Here is a 15,421-nt window from a genome sequence, read left to right as displayed (position 1 = left end):
AATAATATATTTTTAAAATCTTCATCAATAATTTTTATTAATTTTACATATCTTTACATATCGAACCATCGAACCATCGAAACCACAATCCATTATAGAAATTTCTTCCAAATATATTCACACTATGTTAAAATTATTCTTCTATATTAAAAATTCGAATAATATAATTAAATTCGTTTTTTTTTTAAAAAAAGACCTTATCAATAATCCGAATAATCTTTTTCGATTTTCACCTTACACATTATTTCTTCCACCAGAGACACTCAACACAGTCTCAATCGAGAAACTTCTTTTAAACATATTTCTATCGACAACATCGACTGAATTTCTCTCTGGATTGGCCACAATCGAGGTATCTGTTTCTCCACCCTCTGCCGGATTTCCTGGACGCGTTCAGCCGACGGTCAGTAAGGCTGGGATATCCGTGGCGTCGCAATGAGGGGTGAAATTCACCCCTTAAGCCCGCTGCAGGCGAACGGTTACGTCGCTTTAAGCCCCGGCTTTGATGTCCAGGTCAGGATCTGCTCGGTTCTCGAGCCAACGAAGGAGGACTCGTGCACCCTGTTGCAACCCCTCTACGCGCTTCCCCAATTAACCGTCTTTTGAGGCTCTGTTATGCAGCTTCGCTATTCGTCCAAGTATCAATGCGACCGCAACGATCGTTATTTCTACATTTCACAGTCGATTGTCATCTCTGATAATATAAATTGATTTTCAAAGTTAGATTATTTATTTATTTATTCGTTGAATGAAGATAGTGTTTTGAAGAGAAGAAAGTTTCCTTCTTAATTATTTCCTTGGTATAATAAATTTCACATATAAATTGTATATTCCTGGGATATTTTTAGAGCTTCGATTCTAAAACAAACACAAGAAATGAATTATTTATTAAAGTGTGAGCAATTTAAGTGAAATGGCAATATTATATATATATATCAAGTTTTCAAGAATGTAAAAACATATTTATTTTTTACAAAAATTATATATATTTACTTTGATATGAAATTATAAATATTATATCTTATATAAATCAATTATGAATCTTATATACTTTATTCTTTCTTTCTTTCAATCAAAATTTGAATCTTGGGAGAATGTATTTTCAATAAAAAGGGAGGCGAATGTTGTAAAATATTGTACGGATCAATGGATAGAAGAAAGCGTGGAGAAAAGGGTGATTCCGCTTTGAAAGAGGAAAAAGAGATTTACGTACACTATCCACATGCGTGCACTGTGTATAAGTGGTTTCGTTATCTAACAGGTGGAAAGACCTGGTGGGTGCAATTAAGGCGCCGAAGCAGGTTAATTGAGGGAGTGTACAAGTCCGGTAGCCGGTTACACGCCCCCCGAGAACAACCACTAATTTTCTAATTAAAGGAACCTCACCTGGGCCTCATCTAAATTCCATTCCAACGAATTCCTTTGTCGTTGCTATTTATTGCATTTCTATTAACCTTGAATGAGGAGACTAGATGTATCAATCTCTCGAAACTCGAATATCAATCTCATAAAAAATTTGTAAATATAAAAAATATTAATGATAACAATATTCAATATAATTTTATGACATTTTTAGTTCATTTTAATCTTTTTAAATAAATAATATTTTTATCTTTTGTGTAAAGGTAAATCTGTTGAATCGAAATCATCTATTCATATATTGTTAGATAACTTTTGAAAACAATTTCCAGAGTGCGTGCAATTTCAAAAGACGCATCACTTTAAAAAATTCTATTCAGAAACTTTTTATTGAGAAAGTTCCCAGTAACCTAGAAATTCTCACCGGTATCCTACAGAAATCCTACAATTTCAAAGTTTGATCTGTTTCCTTAAAAAATATTCCACTGTAATGGAAAGTTAAGATAAATATTCTTAGCCTTCCAAAGTTTTATCATTTATACCAATCTAAAAGAAAACATTCAGAAAGACTTTTTTAAAAGATAATACACTCTATTCAATACTTTTAATTCAATTATAAAAATAATTCCCCCGAAATTTATATCTAAAATCTATATAAAAAATATAAATATATATAAAAAATAATAGAATACATTTTTTACTCTCAAAATATTTTTTCAAAACTTACTTTCTAAATAAAATCAATACTCTAAAAAATTTCAAATATAAAAAAATAATTACCCACATGCTGAAATGTTTATTTAAGAAATATAATTTCCAATACGAACCTACATTTTAATTTCCGAACACATCTTCGAATAAAAAAGATCCATCTCCATGATAAAATACTTCAGTCTCAACAAACCCCAAATCAAATCATTGCAAATCTATTTAAAAGAAACCCCCATTAAAGGGTGCTTTCGTCTCCCCCTAAACAAATTTCTCGAGCCAAAAAAAAAAACACCGAACGACTAATTGTCTCTCGCATCTCCATCTTCCATCCCCACCTTCTCTTCGTCTTGGAGAAGCGCTTTATTTAAAACCTTCTCCCCCCTCATCGGGAAGAATGGTGAAAGCGTTCCATTCTCCATCGAGTGGAAGGCATCTACCTCCATTTGCCTCGATTTCGATTTAAAACGGAAGTTCATCGTGTCCAACCCCCTCCAAGGGGTTTCCTTCTCACGGACGAGCGAGCACGTCTACCAGGATCGGCCTGGACAGGAAAGTAAGTATTGTTCCCCGGTGGATTTCGTTGCCGATTCGAAAGGAAAGGAAAACACCGAGTGCAAAGGGATGAACGTTTGGAGAGGTAAACATCCAGGGTGAACCAGTGGCAAGGGGTTGGAAACGTGACACGATTCTTGTTTCCCCTTCGTTCTATTTATTCGATTCGATTCATTTTTTTAGGTTTTTTTTTTGGAAACAAGAGGAGAGAAGGGGGTGGATGGTTTCGGCGCGTTTATCACGATTTCCAGATCAAGATGAAATTGGAAATTTGAAATTTACAAGCGATGAAGAGTATAAAGGTTTTCTTATTTGAAAGCTTCTATTTTTCTGGTTTTTTTTATTGCGAAAATTTTTCGATTTTCTTTTAGAAAAGAAGGAATGGATTTGGATTATTGTAACAAATTTAGAATTTAAAAAATGGTTAATTTTTTTATTTAAAGAAAAAAGATTTTTATTTTGTTTCAAATTACTTTTCGAATTACTTTTGTGGATAATTTGAAAATTTTATCAAAATTTAAAAATTGAAAATTTAGAGGAAGTTTTATTATTATTATTATTATTATTATATTTAAATGATTTGATTTAGTAAAAATTGTTGATAATTTTTTATTTTTATTTGAAAGCAAGAATAAATGAATATTGTCAATATTTTAATTAAAATTTATAATAAAAATTATCATTTATCAACTATTCACAAAATTTTTATTCAAATAATATCTCTTCCTTTAATTAGAATTCTAAGAAATTAGAAATTAATAAAAGAACTATAAATAATTTACATTTCAAATTCAAAAAGTTTAAGTAACTCTATATCTATTTTTAAGAGAATTGAAATTGCAAAATAAACGTCATTTGTTTGCTCCCTGAAAAGCAGAAATTGAACTAAAAAATTTTATTTCGGTCCCCTAAACGCACGAAAACTCCATTGATTGAATAGAAAGCCAGTATTTCTACTATATTTTTCCCCAATTTCGTTTCCTTCCCTTTTGATCTTCGTCTTTTGAGAGACGACCCCAGCCTCGTTCGTTTCTACGAAAAGGTCTCCCGTGTAGAATCTTTAATTCCACAACTAAGGGAAAATACGTAGCAAATAAAATTATCGATCGAGATATGTGATGCAGACGAAAATAAAGGGAAGATTTTCGATGTCTCTTCTCGATACTTAAGAGAACTCCTTTTCATCCGATGTTATTCTGATTTTCTTTGGAAAAGAAAACAATCAAAACTGAAATAAAAATTTAAACTATTTCAGTTTTCGAATAAGTAATTTTATTTTAAAAAATTAAAAGTTGGGATTGATTGAAAGAGAATTATTTATTTGATTGACTTATTTAATTATTTATAAAAGGATGATTTATTTGGATATTTCTTATCATAATTAATTTGATTTAAATATGTATATACAATTTTATTTTTATTTCTATTTTTATTTCATATGTAACATTATTGATATTATTACTCTTATTATTATTTAGAAATTAATTTTGTTATTAATATTTATATTATAACTTTATTAAATGCTATGTTTTATTATTATTGTTGTACTGTTTATTAATATTGTTAGTAATTTTGGCACGAATTAATTAATTTTTTTAAATATATAATAAATAACTTTAACTTTTCCATGAAGATAAATCAATTAACTTTAGCTAATGATACATTTAATTAATCCTTCGCTAATGAGAAACTAAAATATATGTAAAATTACTCGTTCGATCCACGTGCATAAAATTACTAATTAAAGAACATGAAAATTTCCAGTAAAATTATCACAAATTATGAAAATTATATAAAATAATTTTTATAATTCGTAGAAAATTTTTTTAATTATAATACTTTTAAATCTAATTTTTAAAAGAAATTTATAATAAAACCATTAAAAGATAATTTATAATGTCTTTATTTTTTATTTTTCAAAATCTTCATATATTAAATCTATTTAACAATTCTAAATTAAACAATCCAAGTTAATCCTATTTCAATTTTTTCCTCATATTCTTGAATCCTAAAGAATTCTAATACACAGAATCCTAATGGAATTAGAATTCATTACATCTTTTTCTATTTCAAAATCTTTCAAAATCTCATATATCGAATTCTAGTATATAGTATCCCAATGGAATTAGAATTCATTAAGATTTTTTTTATTTCGAAACCTTCTTGTATATCCAAACAATTCAAAATAATATATAAATAAAGTATAAATAAAACAATAAAGTAGAATTTTACATTTCAATTTGAATACAATACTAATCTTTTTCCATTTCAAAATCTTCAAAAATCTTAAATTTAAACGTATTGATTCTAATATACAGAATTCCAATGGAATTAGAATCCATATAAAAAAAAATAAATTATAATTTCATTTTTCCATACGACAGAAGATTAACAGGAAATGTTTTTCCATGAAATTTCTTATTGGCCACCAATATCTATCTTGGCGTCGAAGTGTGAAGGGAAATTTGTTTAAAACAGCATACTTACGCATGATCTTCCGGCCCCAGGAGGGCGTGCTCGTTAATCTGACGTAAAAGGAGCAAAGTACATAGTTAGAAAGCGATTTAATTATCCGTTCGCGCGATCTTTCGCTTGGTTAAGACCAAGAAATTATCGTTAATTACTCGAAGGAAAATCAACTATTCAAGAATATCATTTCTCGTAAAGAGTGGACAATCTATTGTGAGAAATTTTTTTAATGGCATTCGTATTTATTCAAATAAATATTGAATTCTTAATAAAATTCACATTAATAAAAATTAATAAGAATAATTATATATTTTTTTATACATAATTATAAAATATTTGTACATACGTTATATTTAATTTAGAATAATATAAAAATAGAATTATAAATTTTAAAATAAATTGTACTAGATAAAAAAATTCTAATAAATTAAAATTAAAAAATTAATTAACTTTTAAATATACAAATATTTTTTTGTACATTTATAAGCTACTTCAACCAATATTTATTTTTATAGTAAATAATAAGGATAAAAATATAAATAACGGATAAAACAGAATGAAAATTCGTCTATAAAAAAAATTTCATTGGAGGAACACAGTTATTTTAATCACAATCACTCTTCCGTTACGACTCAAACATTCAAGTGGTTGTAAAACAGAGGAGAAACGGGAGAAAATGAATCGACGTTCTTGACGAAACTTTCCATTTGTCCTTTCGCGGAAGTGAGACAGGATAGAAACTTTCATTTCACTGTGTCGCCGCTCAAATTTTAATTAAAGCCTAAAAATTCCGTATGGATGAAGGAGAGACCCCGCCGTGACAAGCTTAGAAGGGATAAAATGATTCTCTGCAAGTGACATCCGAAGTCGGGGAAGTGGCCGGTATGGATCAAAATGTAGCACAGGCAATTTTTCATACCGCCTTGAAAGGTGAATCCAGAAGAGATTATGTAGATAAATGATGATTCGTATTCACAGCTTTCGTTACATTGTTACCACTGTTTCTGTTCAATCTGTGTTCTATATTTTATTACGATATTTTAAATTTAAATAACTAACTTTTAAGTATTAATTTAGTATTATTTAATTATATTATTTTTATTGATGAATCGAAAGTTTTTTCATAATTTATAATGATAATTCATTACAATTTTTTTTTAGTAAATATTAAATATTATTTTATTAATTTTATTTGTATTTCTGTTATTATTATTCTCCTTTTATTTTCTAATTTTAAAATCATTTTATACGAATATTGAATACGAATATGTAGATATATCGAATAAATCAAATTATATAATATTATTATATCTAAATTCTTAATTTGTAATTAAAATTCCTGCAAGCATGAATACTTCAATTCGAAATATATATTTCAAATATTCTCCTTGTTAAAAATTACTTATACGAAACTTGCAAAATAATTTCTCTCATGATATGAAAGCAACACATTTCGCGTGCAGACCACCACGAATATACATAATTAAACTCTTGGAAAAAAATATTTGAAACTTTCGAGACTCGAAAATGTAATTCAAATTTCTAAAGAGGAAACTAACTAAGATTTCAGATCAAAGATCATTCGATCATAAGAAAGAACGCCTAATATAAAACTTATAAAAAGAAATCTTATGTAAATTTGAAATTTTCATCCCCCTTCTATTATTACTACTATTTTCATACTACGAAGGCTGAAACGAAGTAAATTAAAGTTTAATTAAAGCTGGTAAAATTCCTGGAGGACGAAGACAAGCGGTGAAAAAGAGAGAGAAAGAGGGAGGTACTATCCATCCCCTCCTTCAGTCTCGATGGGGGTGAAGCTTCTGCGAGTGACGTACGAAATTGCTGGCCACGTCAGAGGGTCATAGTAACCCTGAAACTGGTGGTGGACACTTTTTTTTAATTTATTTTTTCTTTTTTTTGCAATTTTTTCTCTCTTTCTCTTTTTTCTCCCTTTTCATTCTGATGAGTGAAATTTTTTTGCTACCCCTATCCTCATGAAGAGAAAGAAAAAGAAAGGTATTACGAATTAAAATACACCATCACGAACGAGAGGATGATCGAGAGATAGAGAAAGGGGAAAAAAGAGGAGAAAGAGAGAAGAAGGAAGTGTTTCGTAGGAGGCAACCAGTTCTTCAACCCTTTTTCCAAGCATCGACAAAGGAGATGCTTTGTATCACTTTTTTTTTCTATACTTCAAACTCCTTGTTTTCTTTTTCTGTCCTATGGCGGTTTCTCCTATTTTATGATTCTGAACTGTGTCTTTCATTGGTTTTCCTCTGTTTTTTATTCTTCTTTTTTTTCGAATCCCATCGAATGGAATCGAAGAAAATAGATGAAAGTTTGAAGCAATTAATTTTGACGATATTTTCAATAAATAAATATAAAAATATTTTTAATAATGTTTATGAATTTATGATAGATGAAAATTTTTGTTATTTTTGGAAAATTGGAGAAATGGTAAAAATTAAACTTGCTAAAATTCTCGAATCTTTGTATTCTTTTTAATTAAAAAAGAGATAAATAATAAAACAAATATTCCAAATAACTATAATAAAAATAAAAATAATGAAAAAAAAAATATAATACATTTTCCTTTTCAACAACCTCAGATCAAAATCCAACAAAAAACAATCCTTTTCGAAACGATATTCATAATTAAAACGAGAAAACAATTTCATATAACAATTTTTAAACAATTTTTTTCTTTCCTTTTACATTCTCATACACCCTTTCACTTTCTTTCCCGATCCTCTTCAATCCCTTGTTCTTCGCTCTTCTTTCATTTTCTTCCTTCCTTCCTTTCTCTCTGTTCTTCCTTCACCGCGTATCATCGTCCATACCCGTCTATTCTTCCCTTGTTCCTACAGTCTCTTCCACGTCCCTACCACGGCTTCGTTATTTTATAATTGGCACTATCCGCCCTCTTTCATGAATTATTCCGCAGGCCGATAAAGTCGCGGAATATCGACGAGTTTCCCTCTATGGCTCTTCTGTCTCTTCTTCTGTTCCTCTCTTTCAACCCTCTTTCCTCCCTCCACGTCGAAGAATTACAAGCTTTTTTTTGCTTCTCCTTGGTGTCTTTCGCGAACGAGAATCGGGCTTTTCATCCCTCGTAATTGTACCTCGATCAATCATCATACCTGCAAGTGGTTGAGAAGGCGGAGACTATCTTATAAAAGTGGATACGAAATTGCAGATATTATCCGTTGACGAGTATTCGCATTAAATATGTGATATTGTGTAATGAGAATGAATGAATGATTTCGTAAATTGGTGTTTGAAGTATGTGTAATAGTCACTTAAATTTCAAAGGAATTGTTATTATTATGTCTAGATTATAATGATTGCACTGCTCGGTTATCTTAAATTGAAAGCAATATTTAGATCCGCTTGTTTATTTTAAGAATTCTTGGATTATTTTCATGTGCTACAAGTTTCCAATGTTTAGTTCAAACTCTCTAGGAGTTACTATTATTTGTTTTATCTGTCGGATAATGGAATTATCAATATGTTATTATATAAGATGAATGAGAATATAGACTAATTATAGCATCAATATATTCAAATAGAAAAGAAAAGTGAAATTATAACAATATATTTATGTATACATGTTTTATGTTATTTCATATTATTTGAACTAAATTTCTATTAGATAGATTTTAAAATTATAGAATAAAAGATATCAAAATACACTATTATATACACTATTACATTATTATATTTTTTAACTTGTCAATAGATAATATAATACAATATTAATAGATAAAGCTTTGATGATGAGAAATTTTTAACATAGAGCTAATATACACAGAAATATCTTAGTAACTGGTGAGTGAGAGGGTTAAAAGAGTTAAATAAATCGATCGATTTCTACCTTTATAAACTTTCTACAAACAATTACACGACCCTATACGTATCTAATAATAAAATAACAAACACGTAAGAATCTATTTTAAATGAATAATTGATAATTAACATCAGATTTTCATCAGTTAAATAAGTGATAATAAAAAAAATATTTACAACAATAGCACTTTATAATCTTTAATAATTAATCAATTTCAATTATTATCCCTTCATAAATTATACTATTCTTATAAAATAAGAAAGAAAGAATAGTTTCTGTCTTAAAATTCGTAATACAAATTCACGTTAAGTGGATGATCGAGTCACGGATCCGTCCGCGCACAATACGATGTCTCTCGATGTCTATGCTCGACGTGAAACCTTACTAAATCGTACGAGTGATATGAGAAGGGTGGTAAAAGTCATCACTGTCTGACACGCGCTTTAAAACTCCCCTTTTTAGACATTTCTTTTTTTTGTTCTTAAGACTAAGCTTTCAAACACGTGTGAACGTTCTTCCTTTTCTTTCTTCTTCTTTTTCTTTCTGTTTCTCTTCTTCCTTTGTTAATTTTTTTTATCGTTCACCTTTTCTCACCAGTTATTCTCTCTCTCTCTCTCTCTTTCTCTTTCGCGCACATACAACTCTTTTCCTCCTCTCTCTCCTTTTTATTCTCTTGAAACGTCGAGACGACTATCCTCCGCAATTCCGCCTGTAGCAACGTCACACCGCTTTCTGAAATAAAACGTTTCGCGGCTGCACCTCGCCGATAAGGCTGTCTACTACGTCGGCCAAAATTTTAATTGTGAATCGTGACTAGTTAATGGTGTTCGAGTGTATCGTCCTTGGGAAGAAGATTCTTCCGCGATGCTTGGAATTTTAGCTTTAATCCCTGTAGTACAATCTAAATGGTATAGTTTGGAAGTAATAAGATGACTGTTTGAATTTATGGAAAAAAAGATTTCTTTTTCTTAGAGTAGGTGATTTGTTGAGATTGATATTGTTCAGAAGTATTGAGATAGTTTACAGTTAATTTATAAATTTTTTTTTTTTCTTATATACATATCATTATTATATTGTATTACATACACGTGATAATTTTATTTTAAATCTCGTGAAACAGAGGAAATATTGTTGAATTACTAGCAATATATTGAATCATAAGAACTTTATAAGAATTTTTTAATTGGCATATATTATCTATCTTTATTTTATTTTACCTAATAAATTACTTTGTTCGATCATCTTCCCACGAAATACAATAACAATTTGATAAAAATAATTAATAAAATCTAATCCATATTGCTACAATAATACACTTTTTCATAATAAAATCTAAAAATCATCCTCTTCGAGTATAAATACTCAAATTCTCTGCCTTTCCTCGGATCTCTTCAAAAAAAATCCCTCACACAGATCTTCTCTCCTTCACTTCCTCCCTCCTATCGGCAACCCTATATGCCCTCACGCACTGTGGCGAGCTACCCCTTCCGATCACCATGCAAATCCAAGCGCGGGACAAAACGTCCCTTTGATGTGAAACAACCGAACGCTGCACCCTCATCACTCTTGCGCTATCCACGAATTCACCCATCCATCCCCTCGCCATCCCTTTCTGCTTGGAACAGAGAACGAGTCGGAAACGGTTTCCGCCGATTATCGCGGTTCCTTCTCCAGGTTTTCGTCTTCTCTCTTGCGGGAAAAAAAGAAGTTTCGATCGATTTCTCTCTCTCCATCCTTGCCTAGCCGCTCGTACAGGTGGAAAGGGAAGGAAGGGAGAGAAGTGGCGAGAAATTGGCTGAGCAATGTCGGGTTAATGACCGGATGTCGCGCTCGGCTTTGCGCGACGTTTATTGAAATTTCGTTGAGGACCGGGATACGACTGTTTTTTCTTTTTTTTTTTTCGGGGATAGTCAAAGGTTTTCTCGTAACCAAGATCGAAGAGAAATACAGAAATATTCATAATATACTAATTTTATATATTCATTATTTTTATGAAAGATTGATTTATATAAGATTTATATAAAGATAGAGATATTTAGAGATATATGTATAAATAATACAAGTATTTGTTTTTCAACATTTATGTTTGTTTTAGTTCTTATTATATACAACATCGTGAAATACATATTGAATTATAAAAAGTTAAGTTAGAAACTTAATTATTTGAAATATTTTTTTATTTAAAAAATTCTTCAAATTTTTTAATTTATAAATATATCAAAGTCAAATTATTTCAACCATGCGAAAATAATCGTATAATTCTTATTTTTTTCCCTTCCCTTTTCCCCAATTCCAAGCACCCGATCAAAGTAAAATTAAACGCACGTTCACGCAAGAATCCATTCCTCCTCAAGACACTTCCCTTTGTCAATTTCACGTTTACCCAAAAGACAGAGAAAGAGAGAGGGTGGTTACACGAAACCAGAATGTCGGCATGTTCTTTCGCCTTGATCGTTGAACGGATGGTCGAAGCCTGTGCCTAAGGGTTGGATAAGTGAGCCATTAATTAGACCGAGTTAATTTGCGATCGACACCAAGAACCTCACTCTTCTTCCTCTCTCTCTCCCTCCTTCCCTCTCTCTCGTTCTTCTCCCTGGCTTTGCCAATTTGGCTGGAATTACTCACGGTCTCGCGAGTCTTTCCTGCCGCGAAACAATTATATCATTGTCAAGGTAGGTTAGAATGAGATCGAAATGAGAAAGAGAAAGATGGCTACGAAGTGAAAGAAATATGAGAGGAAGATAAAACGAGAACGATGGTGACATTGTCGGAATAATTAGATCGTCGAATGTCAAATTGAATTATATTTGTTATAGTATTAGTGAATTCGTGGATTCGTAGAAAGTGGTTAATTCTATTCCGAGGGAAGGTTTTTAATTTAGCGACGTTCACTATTTTCTACACGCATGATTTATATATTTTTAAATTGTATATTTTTAAATCGCGCGGATACATTTCCGTTTTGGAATTCGAGTTCGTTATTCCACCTACTTTGGAATTCGAAGAAATTCGAATATTTTGGTTTTTCCTCGTGTTGATTTGAGTACAACAGTATAAGAAGGAGAGGGTTTCATGAAATATGATGGTAATAAATTGAAATACGTTTAATAAAAATGTATCTTATATTTTGGTAAAATAAAAATTTGTTGTTAAAAATATTTTTTGATATGTTTCATTTTTCAATTTTTATATTATATCTGTTTAAAAACTGGAAAAGATTAAATAAGAGATAATTCTATTAATTGAAACAAATAAATAAGAATATCGATTCGACGAAATGGCCTATAACAATCAAGGGGAATTTAATGAATTTAAATATTATCAGAATTTTCGATACAATTTATGAACTTTACTTAGATTATAATAATTTATACAGCATTTATATAATATTAATACAGTACAGTAATTTTTTGACAAAATAAATTGAATAATAAATTAACCGTTTGCAAATCTCATATCATTTAAAGCATTAGTGATTTGAAAAAAAGAATTGTGTAATAAATATTATTATTATAAATAATAATTGTTGCAATATTATAATTTAATTAGAAGAAACAAAAGAGTTTATAATATTGAAGAAAGGAGAAGAGAAAAGTGCACTCGTATTATATTTCTTGTTTGTTAAAGAAATAAATGAAATATGCATTTAGAGGTAAGAAAATTATGAAAAAAATTGTAAAAAAGAGAGTAACTAAGGAGAGTACAAAGGAAACATAAATGAAAGACAAAAAAAAAACGGTGTAAAATTATGAAAATGAGAGGAAACTTTTTAAAAAGGAAGAAATAACGAATAGCAACGAGAAATTATAAAGAACGAACAAAATAAGATAATATTTTGAAGAATTTTTAAAAAATCATAATTCTAAAAAAAAGCATAATGATGAAACGAATATAAGTGAATAAAAGATAAATTGAAGATTTATATAAACTGAAGTAGGATTAAATAGGAAAATATTGTTAAAAGGATAAGAAAAATAAAGAGGAAACGTTGAAAAATTGCGTAAGAAAGAACATTAAAACACCAGTAGAGATTGTACTAAGGAAATAAAAAAGAGATTGATAAAGCGGAAAAAAAATGATTCGTGGTATCAGGAAGTTGAAACTATATAGAGAAAGCGGGTCGAGTACCGGAGGAAAGACACATCTAAGGTAGGAAATAGGGAGAAAAAGCAAGACAAGGTTACAGATTAAATAGGGTGGAGGATCTGAAGGTTAACTCTGATTTCTGAGGTGAATAAAAAGAGATTCTTTGTAGAGAAATAAAAAGTAAAAATACAGAGAAAATACACAGAGAAGAATAACATGAAACAAGATGAACAAATGAAAAATAAAAAATAACAAATTATAAAACAAAAAGATTAAAAATAAGATCATTAAACATATCAACAAAATTATTAAAAAACATAAATTAAAAATAAAATAATAATATATATATATAATATATATATATATATATATATATATATATATATATATATAATAAAATAAAATAAATAATAACGATAAAATAATATATAAAAATAACAATGAATAGAATTGAACAAGGGAAAGAATAGAATAGAAAATAAATCAAATAAAATATCTATAGCTTTTTATTTCACTTATCATTTCCATCATAATAATTTTCATATTATACAAAAACAATCTATTTTCTTTCAAACTCTATCTTAATCACAAATCAAAAATTAGAAACATTTTATCCAAAAATAATGACCAATTCACATGTAATGTACGATGAAAACAAATTAAAACGAACTTTTACTCGATTCTTAGTTAAAGTTAACATACAAAGTTAATACCGGAAGAGCGATCAGAGATAAAGAGAACGTCCCAAACTTGGTCCCAAATCCGAGAAGAGAATTCGAAACAAGGCAGAAGAGAAGAAAGGGCAAGAAACGATGCGTGCACACCACAATTGTGAAGTAGCGAGAATTCGATTGATCGTTCGCAAAGTGACGTCCCATCCCGTCAAAGGCGCGTCACAGGTGCGACGAGAATAGGGATGAAATAGGGTTTATCCGGCGGAAAACACTTTTCGATGCCTATTCAGCAGTGCCTACTAATTAACGAGGAGGGGGCGAATCGAGTTTTCGGTTACGAGCTCGTTTGCCAGCTTGTACAGTAGGCAAGTTGTCTTTCGTTTGATTTAATTGAAGTAATTACGAACGAACTCGATATTGGGTCGGAGTTAGGAATTAACGGGCGAGGATCGCGGTTTAATCGATATCCGGCCAAGCACCGTTTTCTGTTTGCGCCATAGAAATCGAGATACGAGCACGTATGTACCATATGTTTTATCTGAGATTATTTTTTTCTTTTTTTTTTTTCATTGCACAAAAATACGATGATTTTATACAACAATCGAGGACTTTATCAAATTTCAATCGTGTATTCCAACAACTTTGTTGCTTGATTAGACGTCCTTCCTCCGCATGAGAATAATAATCGTGTTGTGAATTATATGTATTGTATAATTTTATTATTAAATCAGATAATATACGATCGTAGTATATACGATTGTGTATGTAAATTGATAAATCGAATTTGAATTTTCTTCGGGTTTCCTTAGAAATAGAGTATTTGTAATAAATAAAAATTTTATATTACAAACGAGTTGTAAAGAATTGATCTCTCTTAGAAAAAGGATATATATATAAATTAAACAATTAAACAAAAGTTAAACAATAGTTTTATACTTTTCATTATATTTTGAACTATTAATACATGATTTTAAATACGTTAATATAAACATTATAGTACATACTTTTGTTTTCAAATATATTTTCTAAGTATTCTTATTTCTTCGTATTTTGAGAAACGAAACGTTCAACCAACAATGTCCAACCCTGTTACCCACCTGCCACGAACAATTCATCATTTTAATTTAACTTTCAAACACAACGCTTTCTTCAAAGCGCACACTTTACCAACTGAATATAATAGAAACAAAATACAATTGTTGTACACGTACACCGAGAACACAGCGTGCACAATATATTTCACACGCAGGCTCGCGAAAAGAAAGGGGGAACAATTTGCGCTCCCTTGGAAAGGAATAAACGCGAGAAACAATTTAAGTTAAGGGGTGCAGCGAGGGGTGAAGGAGTTACTCTATATCAGCCGGCATTTATTTTCACCACGGCAGGGGTGCACGCCACCGGCAACGCTAGATATTTCTCTTCATCGTGATCGCTTTATTAGCACGGACGCGCGCGAACATTCGCCCATTAATCATTGTTTTTCACTTAAGAATTTAAGATTAATGTCGCACCGGTGGAAAGAAAACGGTACACCCTCTGCTTTTCGTCGAAAACACAATTCCTACGAGGTTCGTTTGTATCTATTAGCCTTTGTATGCGTTTATATGTGTTGTATATATATCTTCATGTCGCGTTAATATTTTTTATTCTTTTTGCTAAAGTTCCCATTGCGCGATTATTTTTTCAATTTTCATCTCGGATACTAGAAAAGTTTCTGTAA

The 15,421-nt window shown here is 30.1% G+C and overlaps 1 protein-coding gene and 1 long non-coding RNA gene across 3 annotated transcripts in view; one reads left to right on the top strand and one right to left on the bottom strand.

Moving 5' to 3' along the window:
• The window catches only part of LOC108000938 (tyrosine-protein kinase transmembrane receptor Ror), a 277,660-nt gene that overhangs the window by 193,975 nt on the left and 68,264 nt on the right, over positions 1-15,421 (top strand). The gene's annotated exons all lie outside the window — the stretch shown is intronic.
• LOC133666514 (uncharacterized) overlaps positions 6-15,421 on the bottom strand; it is a 224,020-nt gene continuing 208,604 nt past the window's right edge. The window contains exon 3 of the long non-coding RNA XR_009830730.1: positions 6-858. This is a non-coding gene — a long non-coding RNA (uncharacterized LOC133666514). The remainder of the gene's footprint in view (positions 859-15,421) is intronic.

Source organism: Apis cerana, linkage group LG8 (assembly GCF_029169275.1).
Source record: "Apis cerana isolate GH-2021 linkage group LG8, AcerK_1.0, whole genome shotgun sequence".
Taxonomy (NCBI): Eukaryota; Metazoa; Arthropoda; class Insecta; order Hymenoptera; family Apidae; genus Apis; species Apis cerana.
This window is presented reverse-complemented; position numbering and strand designations above follow the sequence as displayed.